We start from the raw sequence: 19752 nt of genomic DNA, 5'->3' as shown, positions 1-19752 counted from the left end.
GGGTGGGAGTCTGGGAGATGCGACCCCAGACAGGATGGCAGCCACAGCCACAGCCAAAGGTAAGCAGGTGCCAACAGAGGAACAGCTGAGCGCATCATGGTGATGTGTCACATAATGAAATTGAGTGCCTGCTGGCAGACGGATTCTGTACCACTGAGCGTCCAGGGAAGCCCCACACTGCTGTATTTAAAATATATGCTGCTGCTGCTAAGTCGCTTCAGTCGTGTCCGACTCTGTGCGACCCCATGGACTGTAGCCTACCAGGCTCCTCCCTCCATGGGATTTTCCAGGCAAGAGTACTGGAGTGGGGTGCCATTGCCTTCTCCTTAAAATGTATAACCAACAAGAATCTACTGTTTAGCATAGGGAACGCTGTTCAATGTTATATGGCAGCCCGGATGGGAAGGGAGCTTAGGGGAGAATGGATACACGTATATATATGGCCGAGTCCCTTTGCTGTCTACTTGAAACTATCACAACATTGTTAACTGGCTATACTCCAGGATAAAATAGAAAGTTTTTTAAAAAATATAGCGCTCACTGCGAAAAATGAAGGAACTCCAGCTAATGTTTCAAACAGAAGTATACCACACGTGGAATTTCAGATTGTTGAATAAACATGCTATGATAACATTTGTGTACAATAAAAAAAAAACATGCCAACAGTATTTTATATTGTTTGGTGACACGTACATATGGTAGAGATATAAATGAATGTCCGGGATGATAAGTATCAAATTTGAAATTGTACAGAATCCTGTGGGGAGGGAGAGGCTGAGAGGTCCAAGGATGGTTCTCAGAAGCCCTCACCTGTACAGGTGATGTATTTTTTTGTGAATCTGGGTGGCAGATACACTTCTGTTCATTTTCTCCCTTTTCTGTCTCTTTTGAATGTTTAAAATCTTTCCTATTAAATATTTTTAATTAAAAAGTACATAAACGCAAGGAGAGAGAGTCCTAAACACCATCAAGCAAGAGTCATTGGAATGGATCATTCCACTCCCCAGAGAGCTGAGGCCAGGGCAGGCCAGGATCCAGGTGGGGAATGTTCTCCCTAGGCCACTGTGCTGCTTGGGTGCTGGGAGAGGGTCCGGAGGCAGATAGAGATGTGATGGGGGAAGACAAAGGGGGTGGAGGACAGAAGACAGGGAGCTGGGATCCTGCGGGTGAGTGAGGGGAGGGGCCCTTGTTAATCCCGCCAGGCTGTTGTGGTTGAAAGGATCCACTTTGCTCCCAAGCAGTCGCTTATGTTATTATTTCTCTCAGCGGGTTTCAAGCTGCCTGCAATTCTCTGTTAGTTAATAAGAAAAGTGAAAGATGCAACAATTGCTTTTGCTTGGCTGGCTTGTAAAGGCTTTGTCACTCAAAAGTGGAACAAAGGCCCTAATAACACCCTGTGCCGTAAAGGCAAGTGTCAGGGAACAGACCGAAATCAATTATCTGGGTGAGACTCGGAGACTGGAGACTGAGACACTCCGCACAGAGCAGCGTCCCCATCACATAATCCCATTAACAGGGGGCCTCCGCTCTCACGGGAGGGCAGAGCCGCACAGGGAAAATGATAATTAAAAGTAAATAATGGGAAACGAGGCCCTGGTGCCTCTGTCACAGCCCTGAGTGCGAGTGTGGTCCCAGCAGACAGTGGTGGGCCTCCCTCTCGGATCCCCTGTGAGGAGGCTTGGAAGCCAGAAGCCTTTGGCCAGTCCTGCTTGGGAGTGGCGTTTAGGGAGCAGGCGAGGGATGGCAAAGGCCTGTGGTGTGCTGAGAAGCTAGCAGAAGCTTCTGGACACTGGACATGAACCCTTTGGAGATTTTATAAGCTTTTTAAGAAATATTAATTAATTAATTTGGTTGCCCAAGTCTTAGTTGCATGGTGTGGGATCTAGTTCCCTGACCAGGGATCAAACCCAGGCTGCCTGCACTGGGAGCTGAGAGTCTTAGCCACTGGACCACCAGGGAAGTCCCAGCTTGGGAGATTTTTTATATGCATCTCTCTTGCTAAACTAATATTTAAGGAAAGATGTGGCATGAATGAATGAATGAATGAACACAGCAGTAGAATGTCTGGGTGAATGGTCCATTTGAATTTCTCCTAAAAGCAACACATCTGAGTCATCAAGGACTTGTAAAAACTCAGTAGCCCAGACCTGACCCCAAGTCAAGTAACTTAAAATTCCTTCGGGTGGGAGGTTTTGAAACCCAGTCCTCAGGGTTTGACATGCTCCACCAGGTGACTCTAAATGCATGGCCAAAGCTGAGAACTTTTGGACTGGATGGTCCCTTACAGTCTCCTTTAGCTGGATTTATAGGTTTTTATCATGAATTTATGCTGTAGAAAGAGTAGCCAGAGGGATTTAGGACGAGCGGGGTCTGATCTTACCTCTAGCAATAACTTGCTTTGTGACTTCTGGAAAGTAACCTAAACTCTCCAAATCTCAGGGTCTTCGTCCATTAAAAGAGATGACGTGTATATTGAGTCCCTTTGCTGTTAGTTGGCTATACACCAATACAAAATAAAAAGTTTAAAACAAAACAAAAAAGGTGAGATCTTATTACTAGATCCCTTTGGTTTTGACAGCTCTCTGACCTTAAAACTCCATGACCCAGAGCTCATGTAGTAGAACCACCAGCCTAAATATTTACTGGGTGCCTTTTCTGTGTTCCAAGATGTCATCCAATAAGGGGCAGAGAGAGGTCGCATAAATCTTCTTATACTCTGCATAGATGCTGAGTAGACAGACAGACAGACAATCAGTCAGTGCAGATAAGCAGTATAGACAAGCGCTAGAGCATCTGACACTATTATCATTTCCTTCCAGCATCTCTGGTTACTGACAAAGCCTGACACAGGAGGGATCCAATAACTATCGGCTGAATGACTGAATGAGCCGGTGAATGAATGGTGTCTCTCATGGGTGAATCAAAGTGTGGCTTGTCTTTGGAAATTGACTATTTCTGCCTCACTAGATATTAAATAATCACCTTCCCCACAAATTTCCAGGAGGCAAACGGCTGCACTGAATTGTGCTTGATGGTTTCTAATATTCCAACCCAGCTACACAAGTCCAAGGATTCTATCAATATGCAAATGTATGGCTTTGGAGCCCAGAGTGATATGGCTTCTCCTCCAGGAAGGACGTGTTTGCACCCGGGGAGATTTTAGTCTTTGTCACTAGGTAGAGAGATCTTTATAACTCCTCAAAAAATGGTCTTCCCTTTTATTTAAATGTGTTTTACCCATTTGCTAAAGTCAGTAGGAGAGAGTCTGGGTGGAAATCAGGCAGGCCTGGAACACTGGCAGGATAGTAGAAAGCCATTTTAAATTAATTCCCTGGAAATCATTGTGAAGGATGCACTGCGGCGTGAAGGTGGGTTTGTGGGAGAGGAGGGAGATTTCAGGTCATGGTTGCTCTCAGGCGCCTTCAGCTGATAACTGCTGGGTGCAAAAAACCGCTAATGTGTGTGATGGTCACCAGCCCCCCAGCCTCTCACTTTCAGTGGTGCTAGGGATGAAAACGCTCTTTGGAAGGAAGCAGTCAGCAGGATTATTCCTTATTTGCAAAAACAGTAAGTGGTACAATTCCAACCCAGCAGTAGCAGCTGGCACCAGCCCCATCTACTTCCCAGGCCCTGGGAGGTTAGAAAACGGTCCAGAAGTCACTCAGTATGAGCCAGTGATGTACAGGGCCACTGGGGAGTCTCAGGTTGGTGATGGTTCACTGGAACAGTGTGGCTGAGACCCCAGGGCTGGACAATAGGTTAACCCAGAGAAGTCGGGCCAGAGGGGAGGTGGGACTCAGGGCGGAACAGACCATCAGCACGTAAGCTCAGCACCTGCTTCCAGGTCAGCCTTCTTCTTTTATACTTAAGACAATAAATCTGTTTATTAAATGCAATAAATCTTTTATATAAAATAGATCTTTTATACTTAAGGCCATAAATCTGTTTATTTGACTCAGAAGTATTCAATTGTGTTACTAAATTTACCAGTATATTTTAAAATTAATTTTTCTTGGAGCATAGTTGCTTTACAATGTTGTGTTAGTTTTTGCTGTACAGCAAAGTGAATCAGCCACAAGTATACATATACCCCTTCCTCTTTGGATTTCCTTTCTATTCAACCACAGACTATCCAGTAGAGTTCCCTGTGCTATACAGTATGTTCTCATTAATTATGTATTTTATACAAGTATCAGTATTGCATATGTATCAATCCCAGCCTCCATACCTTCCCCCCGCCACTTCCCCTTGTATCCATATATTTGTTCTTTGTCTTTGTCTCTATTTCTAGGTCTCTATTTCTGCTTTGCAAATAGGATCATCTACACCTTTGAAGAGGCCCAAATGCACGAAAAACACAGGATCCCCAGGGTATTCACATTGCCCTCCCAGCCTCTTTATGTCATTGGCTGAGAGATGACAGAGCAGTCATAGATTCCAGGCTGGCTTGTCTGGTGGGAGAGCTGCTACTGAGCCACCCAGACACCCTGAGAGGCTAGTTGGACATCAGGCTGAACTGGGTTCTTATTCTTAATAAAAGAAAAGACTGAGCGATGCAGTGCTAGCATCAACTGGTTTAAAAAATAAAATCAGCACCAGCCATTAAATTCTCACTCTCCCTAAATCCCTGAAGATGATTTTACTTTTGAGCAGATCTTTTCTGTGTGAAATAATTCTTGGTCTTAAATGTCATGTTTATGCCCTGAGGCTTGGAATGCTTGGGGTGCAGTAGTAATGAATCAGATACACTATTAATACACAAGTACAATGACACACTGGGGTCTTTCAGGGAAATTCACGCAGGTATGCAGAGTACTCCGAAGAACCTCGATGTGAATGCAAAGAAAGCCTGAGAAATTCAGGGTGAGACGTACCTTACTGAAATTAACCTGCTGAAATTAAAACCTGAAACAGTAGACCCAGCTGAATCAAAATTAGGTGACATAGCCTCACATGCTCCTGAATTTCCAAATGCCCACACAGCCTGAAGCTTGAATAAGAAATATTTGGAAATGTAATAGGCGCTATGCCCAGTTAAAAAATACCAGGGAGGGTTAGGTAAAATATTAGGAAGTTCCAGAGACTCCAAAACACACTCGAAGTCCATGAAAATAGACAGACTGACACTTATCCAACTAACATTCATTGAGTGCTTGCTATGATTTAGGCTGTGTTAAGAATGGACCCTTGGCCTAGAAACTCAACTCTAGGTGTTCAAGCTGCGAGGAGCTCACGTGGGGCATGCATGCTCTGATTTTTCCCGGAATAGGACTCCTGTCAAAGACACAGCCTTGGGTTGCTCTCCACCTCCAAAGCCTCTAATATGGTCTGGAAAAAAGCAAGCTGGGCCTAATTCTAAGCCCACTCAGTCAATAGAGCACTGTAGGACTTGAGGGTAATTCCCAGATGGCACAGTAGTAAAGAAGCCGCCTGCCAATGCAGGAGACTCAGGAGACGTGGTTCAGCCTCTGGGTTGGGAAGATCCCCCTGGAGGAGGGCATGGCAATCTGCTCCAGTATTCTTGCCTGGAAAACTCCATGCACAGAGGAGTCTGGTGGGTCTGTGGGTTGCGAAGTGTCGGACACAACAGAGCATATGTGCACATACTCTGAGACTCAGGTTCCTCACCTGTCCTTGATGATTTGTTCTAAACACTCTTTAAATTCCTTTCCAGCTTTAATATCCAATGAAATCCTTGGATTGCACTCAGAAGTCAATTGCTTTTATCTTTAGTACATATTAACAAAGCCTCTAAAACATGGAGAATCCAAGAAGGGACACATCCCAGATATGAAACTGTCATTTCTCCCTTTTCAGGGGTTTTCAGAACCAATCCTGCTAGGTAATCCTGGGGGCAACTGGCTAATATTAGGGGGGTCCTGGGGGCTGGAGGGAGAGACGCTGTACCCCAGGCCATGCTATGGGATGCCAGCGAAAACAGCCCATCACCTGGGATCAGTACATCTGAAATATACTCACGATGGTGACCAGCCTCTGTTGTTTCTCTGGACAGATTCACTCAGTGTGATCCAGAATAAATCCTCTATGCTTCAGTGTCTCTGGGTTTAGCTGTGGTGGTTACATAACCCACAAATGTAGAATTTTCCAGCCACTAATGAGAGCACTTCGTATTTAGAAATAGGAAAGCTTTCTGAATTGTAAATAAAGGAGGAGAAGGGAGAAGATGATTCAGCCGGGTTCTCACAATGTTGAAATGGAAGCAGTCCCCTCTTTGTGGGCTCTCTCTCCTGGTTCCCAACTCCTGCCTTCCCAGTGCACAGCCTGCCCCCACATCCTGCGACTCAGAGAAGCTGCAGCCCAGCCCTGCACACAAGCTGGAATCTGCTCCCACCACCTGGAAGGAAGCAAGATTAAAGGCAGCTGCTTAATCCTGCTGCAAAGCTCCTTAAGCATTTCTATCAGGGTCAGCTCAGTCCTTGTTCACTCAACTCATCTCTGGAAAAATATCCCAATTTAGGCCCTTCTGCTGACTGTGGAATTGAGAGAAGTGAGGGCTGGATCTGATCAGGAGACGGTGGGAATAGAGACAGGTGGTGGGGAGAATGCTCACCCATCCCCTTCCTGTGCAGAGAAGGGTTCCTGTTCCCACCCCTGGGTGGTTTTGGTTTCACCCCTGACTGGCTTTGTCTCCCCCTCAAAAGGATTCTGAAATAATTCACCACATCTATATGGAGCACCTACTGTGTTCTGGGAACTGGGCTGGCTCATCCCTGGGAGCACAGCCTGGCAAGGGGGACAGCTGGTCGGATAGGCAGCTGCAACAGAGCAGAGTGTGGTACTTGCCATGAGGCAGGGTTTGGAAAGCCACTGATGCTCATAAACAGGCATGGAGCAGAGCATAGCTGGGTTGGAAAGCTTCCCAGAGGAAGCCATATTTAAGCTCTAAGCCAACAGATACATTGTAGTTAGAAAGAGAGCAAAAGTGGGGGTGGGAGGGTAGGGGAGTACCTACAGATAACAAAGCTGGCAGTGGGATGAAGGGTCATGCGGGTTAAGAAGAGCTTTCTCAGCCAAGGACAGAGTCAAAGCTTGATCCTATCCTGAGAGCAATAGAAACCCATGAAAGTGGAGACCACCAAGATCACATTTGCCTTGTAGCAGATCCCTGATTGCTAAGTAGAAAAAAAGATTCAAGAAGAGTAAAAGGAGGCTGGGATTTCCCTGGGGGTCCAGCACTTAAGACTCTGCCCTTCCGATGCAGAAGGTCCTGGTTCCATCCCTGGCCAGGAAACTAAGATCCCACATGCTGCATGGCACGGCCAAAAAATAAAGGAGGACCATCTAAAGGCATCACCCACAGTGTGTTGGTACAGGGGGTGGCAGTGGAGGGAAGACGTGGCTGGTTGTGAGAGACACAGCGAGGGTGCATCCTCAGGACTCACCTGGTGACTGCCTGGATGTGATGGTTGAGGAGGAAGAAGGGATCAAGAGGAAAGTCCAGGTTTCCAGACTGGGCACCAGGGTGGGTCCGGCAGCTCAGAACAAAAGACAGCTGTGGGACCATGCAGAGATGAAGGTCACTGTGGGGCACCGTGGAGGCACAGTGCACAGAAAGCCACAAAGTTCAGAGGGGCTTCAGTGGGGTGCCTCTCACCTCCCCGTTCTGTCTTTGAGTTTTCTTTTGGTTTATTTTTTTCACTTTTTTTTTTTTTTGCACTAGATTAAGAGCAAGGCAAGTTTAAGAATGTCTGTTAGCAGGGGTCCTCGACCTTTCTGGTCCTGGGGGCTGGTTTCATGGAAGACAGTTTTTCCAGGGACAGGGGAGGGGATGGCTTTGGGATGATCCAAGGGTATTACACTTATTGTGCAACTTATTTCTATTATTATTACATCAGCTCTCTACCTCAGATCATCAGACATTAGATCCCAGAGGTTGGAGATCCCTGCTTTTTAGGATCCAGGCTATTGATGTGTGTGTGCTCATGCGTGCTCAGTAGCATAGTTGTGTCTAACTCTTTGCAACCCTGTGGACTGTAGCCTGCCAGGCTCCTCTGTCCATGGGATTTCCCAGGCAAGAACACTGGAGTAGGTTGCCATTTCCTACTCCAGGGGATCTTCCTGACCCAGGGATCAAACTTGTGTCTCTGGTGTCTCCTGCATTGGCTGGTGGATTCTTTACCACTGCACCACCTGAGAAACTCCCAGCTATTGATAAAGCATTTATAAAAAGCTGGGGGAAAGCGAGTAGTGAAAATGCACTGCAGGAAAGGGTTGTAGAGCCTTTGTTTTCATGTGACCACCTAGATGAGTGATAGGAATGTGTTGTGTGTACTCACAATCTGGTCTCCCAGAGAATGAGCTGGGGGAGGCACCTAATGGGAGGGAGACTGAGAAGGGATCCCAGGTGCAAGCTTGCATAGCTTGATAATGATCGGGAAGAGAAGCAAACTGCACAATCAGGAAGTTTTCAGCTGAAGAGCAAAAAAGTGAACACCAGGGAAAATAGCACAATAATTGCAGGAAAACCCAAGGGGGGAAAAGGGACCATGTGTGCCCACTTTGTGTTGGTGATTTATTACAACATGGGCATATTCTTCCTGAAGAGAGAGAAGAGGGCTGTATGAGGGCTTCTAGAAGGTACATTAGCTCCAGAAAGTTACTGTGTTGTGGTTCATTCAAAGTTTCATTAGGCGTTAAATGACAGATAATAGTAATAATGTTAATCATACATGACTAACATTTATTTAACTCTTACTCGGTGCTTGACCCCAAGCTCAACACATTACCTCCTTTAATATGCTACGTGACCTATTACAAAGGAGAATGAAGGTCAGAAATTTTAAGCAACTCATATAAGCCTTATGACGATTAAGAAGCAAATGAGAACCTAGGTCTTTGTGATTCCAGAGGTTCTGGTCTTAACCACATCCTTCCTGCTGATTGCATCACTGATGTTACAACCAAGTTCTTAGAAGAATAAGAGATGATGAACAAAACTGAATACACCTAATAATTTACAACATCATTTTAATTGAATTAGTGAGATTCAGTGAAACTCTATGTGAATCAGCTATTTGCATCAAAACTCCTTTGTTTCCTCACCAGCAAGTTCAGTCACTAAGTCACGTCCAACTCTCTGTGAACCCATGGACTGCAGCATGCCACACTCCCCTGTTCTTCACTATCTGAGTTTGCTCAGACTCATGTCCACTGAGTCCGTGATGCCATCCAATTGTCTCATCCTCTGTTATCTCCCTCTCCTCCTGCCCCCAATCTTCCCCAGCATCAGGGTCTTTTCCAATGAGTCAGCTCTTCGCATCAGATGGATAAGGTATTGGAGCTTCAGCTTCGGCATCAATCCTTCCAATGAATATTAAGGGTTGATTTCTTAAGGAGTGACTGGTTTTATCTCTTTGCTGCCCAATCAAATATTGCCCACAGAAAATTCCGAAACATTCTTTAGGATAAAGCATGGACATCTCTTTTGTTGAACATCCCACATTCCAGTAAAGGCCATAAATTCCTCTATTCTCCATTCTTTACCCAGTCCATTCTTTACAGAAGCTCAGTTTATGATATGGCTTATTATAAGCTTATAAGAAAGACTCATCTTATTCATCTTTGTGTCTTTATCACCTAGAAAACTGTCTTGAACTTAGTAAATTCTCAATAAATATGTTTTGAAGGAGTAAAACAAACATGATAGGATGATAAAGCATGGATGCTATTAACTAATGTATAAAATTAATTTGCTGTCATGATAACAATCATCTGGTTATGGAAGAAGTACATAAAATACATTAAACTGAATTGACAAATATGTTTGGTAAATCCTTAGTTCTTAATATTATGTGCTTAATTACAAGCAATGAGCACCCCTAAAGGAATGGCTTTGATGATGCATTTTATTATTGTCAACATATCTTTCTTATCACACAGTTGGCAATCATCTCCAGATATAAGACTCAGCTTATTAGAGCCAAATCCACAGTTGTGTGTAGGGAAAATCTAAAACATCCCTATGTGTACCAGGGGATTTGTATCCTGGTCCAAACCTTTTAAATAGCCAGGCTCTTGAAGTCCAGCCTCATCTCTTTCTGTCCCTTCTCAAATGTCTGTTTCTCTTGCATCACTGTAGATGCAGGTCCTTAAAGCTGCTAAATGCCTGCTTGCTCTGGATGCATGTGCACCATATTTTTCCTTGGTCAAATCCTCCTTCCCCACTTTGCCTTGCTACCCTCCATCTTGGCTCAGATACTGATTCCTTCAAGAAATCCTCAATATTTATCTTATATCCACGCCCCTTCCTTGGTCCCGTGGAGATACTCCTGTGCATCCCCATGGTCCCTCCCTAACACTTTAGAATAACCTTGGTGAAGTGATGCCCTGAGGTTCTTTCTTCCTTTGTTCCAAGCTCTAACCTCTGTCTCATTCACTGCTGGGTCTCCAGGATGTCACATGATGCCCCATGCATGTTGTTTGGAGGAGGACTTTCAAGAGGATGGAGGGATGGAGAAATAGAGTAATGGAAGGCTGGCCACTCTAGGGCCACTCTGTCGTTTTCTAATGTTGGGACAAATATGAAGTGCTTCTCAACCATCCAGTTCAGGTCCGGCATCTACCCCCACAGCTGAATGTTTAGCTGGAGTAGATCCAAACCTCATTATCTGTTGGGAGGATAAATCAATTTCACTACTCTCATATGTAATAGACATTAGCCCACACATGATGATGATATCGTTATTAGAGGAGAAAGGAAGAGAATAAGAAAGAAGAGAGAGTGAGGGAGAAGGGAGACTGGTTCTTTTCTTTGACTAGTGCAGAGAAAACCAGTAGAAGGCAAGAGTCTGGGGGAGGAAAATGGAGTTTTCAAGTCAAGGTACCCATATGCCATCACATATGTGGAATCTAAAATATGACACAAATGAACTTATCTATGAAACAGAAATAGACCCACAGACATAGAGAACAGTCTTGTGGTTGCCAAGGGTTGAGGGGCACAGAGGGATCATTGGGAGTTTGGGATTAGCACATACAAACTCTTATATGGAGAATGGATAAACAACAAGGTCCTACTATATAGCACAGGGGACTATATTCAACATTCTGTAATAAACCATAATTGAAAAGAACATAAAAAACAATATAGGGACTTCCCTGGTGGTCAAGTGGTTAAGACTTCGCCTTCCAATGCAGGAGACGCAGGTTCCATCCCTGGTCTGGTAACTGATATCCCACCCACATACCACAGGGAAACTAAGCCCATGTACTGCAGCTAGAGAAGCCTCCTTCTCTAGTTGAGAAGCCACAACTAGACAAAGCCCACACGCTACAGTAAAGACCTAGCACAGCCAAAAACAAACAAAAGAACGTGTGTGTGTGTGTATATATATATATATATATATATATGTATATATACATAAAACTGAATCACTTCACTGTACAGTAGAAATTAGCACAACACTGTAAATCAACTATACTTCAATAAAATAAATTTTTAAAAAAAGAAATTGGAAATAACTCAAACATCATAACTATAGAGCTGTACTGTGCTGTGTTGTTCAGTTATGTCTGACTCTTTGTGATTCCATGGACTGTAGCCCTCCAGGCTCCTCTATCCATGAGGATTCTCCAGGCAAGAATACTGGAGTGGATTGCCATGCCCTCCTCCAGGGCATCTTCCCAACCCAGGGATCAAACCCAGGTCTCCTGCATTGCAGGCAGATTCTTTACTGTTTGAGCCACCAAGGAAGCCCAAGAATACTGGAGTGGGTAGCCTGTTCCTTCTCCAGGGGATCTTTCCAACCCAGGAATCGAATCATGGTCTCCTGCATTGCAGGTGGATTTTTCACCAGCTGAGCTACCAGGGAAGCCCAACTATAGAGATAGTTCCATCTAATAAGTGATGCACTAATGCAATTGCAAAAAATAAAAAATCAAGGTACCGTCTTTCACATTGTTACTCTACAGGCACTGTGACATTGTTAGGCTGGGGATAGATAAAGCCATGGAGTATTTTGGTTTGCTAACCATCAAAGCTAGTGGAGGTGATGGAATTCCAGTTGAGCTATTTCAAATCCTAAAAGATGATGCTATGAGAATGCTGCACTCAATATGCCAGCAAATTTGGAAAACTCATCAGTGGCCACAGGACTGGAAAAGGTCAGTTTTCATTCCAATCCCAAGGAAAGGCAATGCCAAAGAATGCTCAAACTACCGCACAATTGCACTCATCTCACACGCTAGTAAAGTAATGCTCAAAATTCTCCAAGCCAGGCTTCAATAGCATGTGAACCATGAACTTCCATATGTTCAAGCTGGTTTTAGAAAAGGCAAAGGAACCAGAGATCAAATTGCCAATATCCCCTGGATTATCAAAGAAGTGAGAGAATTCAAGAAAAACATCTATTTCTGCTTTATTGACTATGCCTATGCCAAAGCCTTTGACTGTGTGTATCACAACAAACTGTGGAAAATTCTGAAAGAGATGGGCATACCAGGCCACCTGACCTGCCTCTTGAGAAATCTGTATGCAGGTCAGGAAGCAACAGTAAGAACTGGACATGGAACAACAGACTGGCTCCAAATAGGGAAAGGAGTATGTCAAGGCTGTATATTGTCACCCTGCTTATTTAACTTACATGCAGAGTACATCATGAGAAATGCTGGGCTGGAGGAAGCACAAGCTGGAATCAAGATTGCTGGGAGAAATATCAATAACCTCAGATATGCAGATGACACCACCCTTATGGAAGAAATTGAAGAAGAACTAAAGAGCCTCTTGATGAAAGTGAAAGAAGAGAGTGAAAAAGTTGGCTTAAAGCTCAACATCCAGAAAACTAAGATCATGGCATCTGGTCCCATCACTTCATGGCAAATAGATGGGGAAACAATGGAAACAGTGTCAGACTTTATTTTTGGGGGCTCCAAAATCACTGCAGATGGTAACTGCGGCCATGAAATTAAACAATGCTTACTCCTTCGAGGAAAAGTTATGACCAAACTAGACAGCATATTAAAAAGCAGAGACATTACTTTGCCAACAAAGGTCCATATAGTCAAGGCTATTGTTTTTCCAGTAGTCATGTATGGATGTGAGAGTTGGAATATAAAAAAAGCCGAGCACCAAAGAATTGATGCTTTTGAACTGTGGCGTTGGAGAAGACTCTTGAGAGTCCCCTGGACTGCAAGGAGATCCAACCAGTCTATCCTTAAAGAAATCAGTCCTGAATATTCATTGGAAGGACTGATGCTGAAGCTGAAACTCCAATACTTTGGCCACGTGATGTGAAGAACTGACTCATTTGAAAAGACCCTGATGCTGGGAAAGATCGAAGCATGAGGAGAAGGGGACAACAGAGGATGAGATAGTTGGATGGCATCTCCGACTCAAGGGACATGAGTTTGAGTAAATTCCAGGAGTTGGTGATGGACAGGGAGGCCTGGCGTGCTGCAGTCCATGGGGTCACAAAGTGTTGGACACGACTGAGCCACTGAACTTAAGTGAACCATCTCATACAACTAAATTTCATACTAGCATCACCATCCACTGCAAATACTTGATTCAGGTACATTACAGTGACTTGTTAGAAAACTTCATATAATATGTAGATTATCTCAGGGCTGAAGGTGAAAAATAATTATATCTTTAAAGTCCATTGCAAACTCCAGATGCTGCCACAGCTGTATTTTAATATTCCAGTACTAGGACAATAGTGGATCTTGCTCAGGGCTTCTTATCTTCCCCTCACATACCAGGGCTGTCAATGCCATTGGCAATTTTACATGTAAATGAGCCTATCCATCACTCCTTACTTTGCAGCAACTCACTTCTGAGCCTGCCATAGAGTTACACCATTAAATCTCCCTGCTTTACAATATACATCATGACATATTTGACATCAATCAGCTGTGTCAGCCTGCTCACTGTAAACCATAAACTTGCTCTGCAGCCCTCTCTTCATGGGGTGATTAAACCTGCTTGGGGTAGCCTCCTGATTCCAGTGATAAATGGCGATTCATTTCCTCCTCGCTTTTCCCCCACCTGTTCCCAGCCTCTGTCCCAAGCTCTTCACGCCTGCCTGCTGGAGGAGGCAGTGGCCAGTGGAAAGTGTGCACTGAATGTGAATCTGTGCCTTGGCGTTCGAATCCGGGCTCGCACCCTCATTGCTTGGCTCTGAGTTGCGCTTTACCATTTTAAAACGAGGAGAAGCTGCATCCTTCTTTTAAGCTGCAGGGACACAAGCGATGGGTATGTAAGGTTCTCCTGAGGACAGCTCTCCTGCCTGAAGAGAAAGACCAGAGCTGTGGTTGTCACTCCCTAGTGATGGATGCAAACTACATGCCTGTTGTACCCTACGAAGAACATGTGATTTCTGCCAGGTCTCCTCTCACTATATCCAATTCCTGTCCAAGAAATCACATCAGAAATGTGAGTGAAAAATGACGCTGTTATACGCATAACCTAGAATGTGTTCTAACAAGAGTATAACATGTTAGTTATACTCTTTATTTGCAAACCAGCTCTCTATTAGAAGTACTATGTTACATGTATTGTGTGGGGATGTCACGTCACACAATAGGTTTGATGGCAACACACCAGGGTATCATGACCCGCCAGCTGAAATCTGCCAGACATGATGATACTTTGTTTTACAGCAAGAAAAGCCAAGAGGATTTTAGTAATATGAAGAGATACTCCACTGAACTGACTAGGCAATTCATCTGATCACTCCAGAAGTCCTTTTGCCCTTCCGTCTGTTGAGTCTGAGATAACAGTTACTTATTCTGTTTCCTGGCATGGGGGCCAGGCCATCTGCTGACCAGCGGAAGCAGCCTCGATCATGTGTGCACTCCAGAACATCTCCTAGGCCATCAATCAGAAGGCTCTTTGGACCCAACAAAACACAGAGTGGTAAGCACTCTTTATCCACACGTACCCGCCTTTAGCCACAGACCTAGCACCTACCCACCTGCCACTTGCTCTGATTTTGATCAGTCTGACTGCTCACACCCCCTTTTTCTAATGACCTCATCCATCTCCTGAGCCCATAGTGGTTTGTCCAAAGCAGGGAGGGCAAACCCATCTGGAAGGAGCAGAGTGGAGACTGGGCTGTTGATTTCAGCCACAAATCGGATTCAATGTCATGACACTTGCAAGGGGCCCACAAGAATAAAAGGATATCTTTGGGGCGGGAGGGGGAGTAAAGAGAAATATAAGGGAACAGGGTGGAGATGGGGAAGGAAATGAGCCTTTCGGGGGATTCAGCAGTAAAAGGAGGGGCTGGACGGAGAACAGGAGGGAGGAGAGAAGCAGAGAGCCAGGGAGGGGCAGTAAGGGAACAAAGGAGAAAGTTAGCTTCTTGCTTTCATTCTTGGGACACCCAGAGTAATGAGCCCTCTTTCTGGAGAAGACGAATGGGCAGCTGCAGAGATTATGAGTGAGGTTTTATTGCAGATCAATAAATCTGCGTCACAGATCCCCATCTGGAGGGAGTTTTAATTTAAAGGAAAGAGTGATGAGCTCACAAAGACAATAAATCAAAAAGTTGTGTATTCACGTATGCATTAACCTTCTATCAAAACACACATCGGCATCGAGGCAGGGTGTGGAACCAAAGCTGGTAGGTGGTGTGGAAGGATAGCCACTGGAAACCCACAGCCCACCTCCTCTGAGACACAGTCAAAGGAGCTGCTGCCTCATTCAGACTCTGGCTCCCAGGATTCTGATGAGAATGGAGGGAAAGCCAAGGATGTATACCCGAGCCGTTATCTGGAAGAGCTGGTTGTCACTGAGGACAGCTGCCTCAGATCAAATCAGGGGAAAGGAGATTTCAAAGCAACAAAACTGAGATAGCATCTGGCAAAACCCGGAATGGGGCACAGTCGGGGAATTCTGAGAGCTGTGTGCAAGCACAATTTAAGTGCTGGAGGAAACTCAGAAATCCTCCCTGTTGGTGCCAGTTGACTGTTTTGGATTCTCCCCTCTGTGGTCCTCCTGTCCAGCAGCCAGAGCCCTTAATTAAGTCATGACAGTGGCCGGCAGCTCAGGGAGGCGTGGGCATGAATCAACCCCAGTAGATCCCCTGGGCAGGTGGTGTGGCTGTGCAGAACAGCACTGCGACTTGAAATAATGAATCCTACTCAGTTGTAATCAGCTACCAAGATATCCCTGGATTCCACATATATGTGTTAATATAGCACATTTGTTTTTCTGACTTACTTCACTCTGTATGACAGACTCTAGGTTTCTCCACATCTCTACAAATGACCTAATTTCATTCCTTTTTAGGGCTGAGTAACATTCCATTGTATATATGTATCACATCTTCTTTATCCATTCACCATTTGCAGGGTAGAAATAGAGATGCAGACATAGAGAATGGACACGCGGACACAGGAGGGAATGGGAGAGTGGGATGAACTGAGAAAGTGTCACAGACATATATCCACTACCATCTGTAAAATATAGAGCTAGTGGGAAGCTGCTGTATAGCACAGGGAGCTCAACTCAGTGCTCTGTGATGACCTAGAGGGATAGGGGGTGGAAGGCAGGCTCAAGAGGGAGAGGATATATGTATACATATAGCTGATTCACTTTGCTGTACAGCAGAAACTAACACAACATTGTAAAGCAATTATACTCTCATAAAAACTCAGATACTGCAGGAAAGCTGGTGTGTGGAGAGGACACTCCACTCACTTGCTAACCAGCTGGTGCTGTTGTTACCTGGTAATCTACTGACCGTGCTGTTCTTCCAAAGACTTTTATAGAAATCAGGAAGGAACTAAAGAAGTGAAGCACCAAATCAATCAATGTCTGCAAGCATTTTATCCATATGGGATTGTGTATGTGTAGCCACTGAAGCAGACGTATCCGCTTATAGCATATGTATCTGCTAATGCCTGTATTTTTTGGGCTTCACTGATGGCTCAGATGGTAAAGATAATCCGCCTGCAATGCAGGAGACCTGGGTTCGATCCCTGGTTGGGAAGACCCTGGAGAAAGGAATGACAATCCACTGCAGTATTCTTACCTGAAGAATCCCAGGACAGAAGAGCCTGGTGGGCTACAGTACATGGGGTCACAGAGTTGAATATGACTGGGTGACTAAGCACACAATGCCTGTATTTTCTAGGACATGAATGGACGTCTCTAGTAGCACTTACACTGCTAAGTAGGTTCAATGAATCCCATATTACTGATGAGAAAATTGAGATTCAAAGGGATCAAGAAGCCAGGATTCCACTCCTGACCTGTCTGACCTCACTGGCTGGCTTTTTCTTCTATCCCACTGGCTTCTTGGTGTGTGTGTGCTCATGCATGCACATGTGCATTCTGCTACAGACTTGATACCTTTCCTCCCTTCCAAGCTAGTTCCTAATATGCTCCTCCTGCTTCGTGGGGATAACTCAGTACAAGCCTTGCATGTGCTGTTTCCCACTGGGACAGCCTCTATGATCTGACTCACACTTGGACACCCAGCTCATGTCGCAGCACCTTCCCTGGACAACATCTGCTCCACACAACACAGCAAATTCTTCCTTCTTTTCTGCCTTGTAGGTATCTCCATCAGAGTACTCTTTTCTCTTCATTGAATTCACCTTTTTACAGGTAGGATTTGTGTTTGTAGTTTACAGAAATTAGCGTCTACTTACATCATGCTTAATGGAGTGTATGACTCAAAATAGGTCATGCTGCTCCAAGAACTCCAGTCCAGGATGCCTTATAAACAGCCTGCCAAGCCTTGATGATCATTAGAGACCTGTGTATTCTCCAGGACCTCTCCCCACCAACTGCCTTCATCCTCCTTAAGATAGGCACTTGTGCCCACTCATCAACACAGAACTGTTTATGAGGTCAGCTAGAATCCCATTGCAGAGATGAGTAAAGTGAGTCACAGAGAGAACACGGCCTGGTTCTCATGACTCAGAGAGTCATCTGAGCCGCCAAACAGGACCCTGGACTTTTGAATCATTAACAGCTCAACCTCAGCTCCCTGATCTCTTAAATCAAATTTAAGGAAGGATGCCTCCAAAGTGTTCATTTGCAGCTTAAAACTTCCCAAGCCTCTACCGAATACACTGAAAATGGTAGCCAGTTTTAGAAAAGACTATGATATCATGAATGATTTTTCACATGTCAGTTCATGTTGTTGGAAGACACCAGTTATAATCCTTATGGATATAACTCTTATACAATCCTACCTGAAGGATACAGAGAGAGAAGGTACAAAGAGAAAACTTTGATGATAACAACAGCAATAACAAAGTAATTAAATGCCTAATAGGTGTCCATGGGGTCAGATACAACTTAGTGACTGAACAACAACAATAGCAACAATGTTAAAGACAATTTTCTAGCAAAGGAATATGCCGGTGAGTAAAAGGAGTACCTGTTCTCAGGAGACCCGCACTCCATGTAACATCTTTATACCAACAACAACCAGCAGCATTTACTGGGGACCTCCTGTGAGCCAGACTCCCTTGCTAGCACTTTGCACTTGCAACAGTAGGTTGCAACAGCAGGAGTTTAACTTTGCAGGTTAAACACTGGGCACAGAGAATTTACGTAACCTGTATAAGGAAGCAAGGGGGAGAGCCAGTCCAAATCAAGTGCCCAGGCTCCTAATTCTTCTCATAATGTTTCTCCTCTTTGGAGAAATCTCTCTTATGCTCACTGTTTTCCTCCTTGGAGGGAACTTTTGCTGGATTTTGAAGTAGCCCTGTAACTACTCTCCCAGTTGCCAGTCTGTCCACTCTGATCACACTCCAGCCATGATGGTTTTCCAAAAAGGCAAGTGCTTGTCTTCAGCCACCTTCAAAGCTCTCCATGACATACAAAAGAAAGCCCCAATATCCAAGCAAGGTCCTCAAAGATCGATCACATTTACTGGTCCAGACTTCATCCCATGTTCCTACCATGGCTCCTTCAAGTCACATCCTTGGGAGTTGCTGGGACAGCATCCACCTCCTCTTTGCTCTCCCAGACTTTTCTTTTGCCCAGATGGTTCCCTTCCCCTCTTAGCTGATGGCATCCTTGTGTTTCTTTCCAAGATCAGAAAAACTATCAGATAAAATATGTTCCACAGCCTGCAGCTCCACCCATCCCATAATCCAATTTATTAACTCCTTTCAGGATGAACCCATCAGTATGTTCCCTATGTCTCCATTATGGTGTCTGTTTCCTAATAAGTATTTAGTAACGGTTTGCGTGTTTTCCTTCTCCATCAAAATTTGTGAAGTTAAAAGCAGAGACTGTGTAATTCATCTTGTAATCCCTGCAGTGCTGAGCGCCATGCCTGGAATATAACAAGAGCTTAATAAATATTAGTTGAATTGCATTGGTTCTTTCTATTATCAGATGGTGTATTATCACATCTGGGAAATGGCTGGTGCAGTGTGGTGTATGTGAAGAGCATTAAACCAGGACACATGAAATCTGGAGTCTGTTCCTTGTTCTGCCAGGAGTTTGTCGTGTGACATTAAGCAAATCCCTTGTCCTCTCTGAGTCTCATTATCACATCTAAAATAAGAAAGTGGCACTAGACAGTGTGAATTCTACCATGTTACATTATAAATTCCTCAAAATCTTCCTCGCATGCTTCATGTACTCAATAAATATTTATTGAGCATATTTTCTATTCCAGGCACTTTATAAGACTTTGGGGTGTGGAAATAAAGACAGACCCTGGAATCAAGAGCTGTACTTGCAGTTCTCATATCATCATTGTGATCCAAGCCAGGTGGCCATATTAACCACACTTTTTTTTTTAAATCAAAAGAGAAAAC

The 19752-nt window shown here is 44.5% G+C and overlaps 1 protein-coding gene across 3 annotated transcripts in view; it reads right to left on the bottom strand.

Moving 5' to 3' along the window:
* The window catches only part of NTM (neurotrimin), a 961781-nt gene that overhangs the window by 510527 nt on the left and 431502 nt on the right, over positions 1-19752 (bottom strand). The gene's annotated exons all lie outside the window — the stretch shown is intronic.

This window comes from Giraffa tippelskirchi, chromosome 10, assembly GCF_054371585.1.
Source record: "Giraffa tippelskirchi isolate mGirTip1 chromosome 10, T2T-mGirTip1v1.2.pri, whole genome shotgun sequence".
NCBI classification, from domain to species: domain Eukaryota; kingdom Metazoa; phylum Chordata; class Mammalia; order Artiodactyla; family Giraffidae; genus Giraffa; species Giraffa tippelskirchi.
Note: the sequence above shows the minus strand (reverse complement) of the source record. Positions and strands in the feature narration are given on the sequence as shown.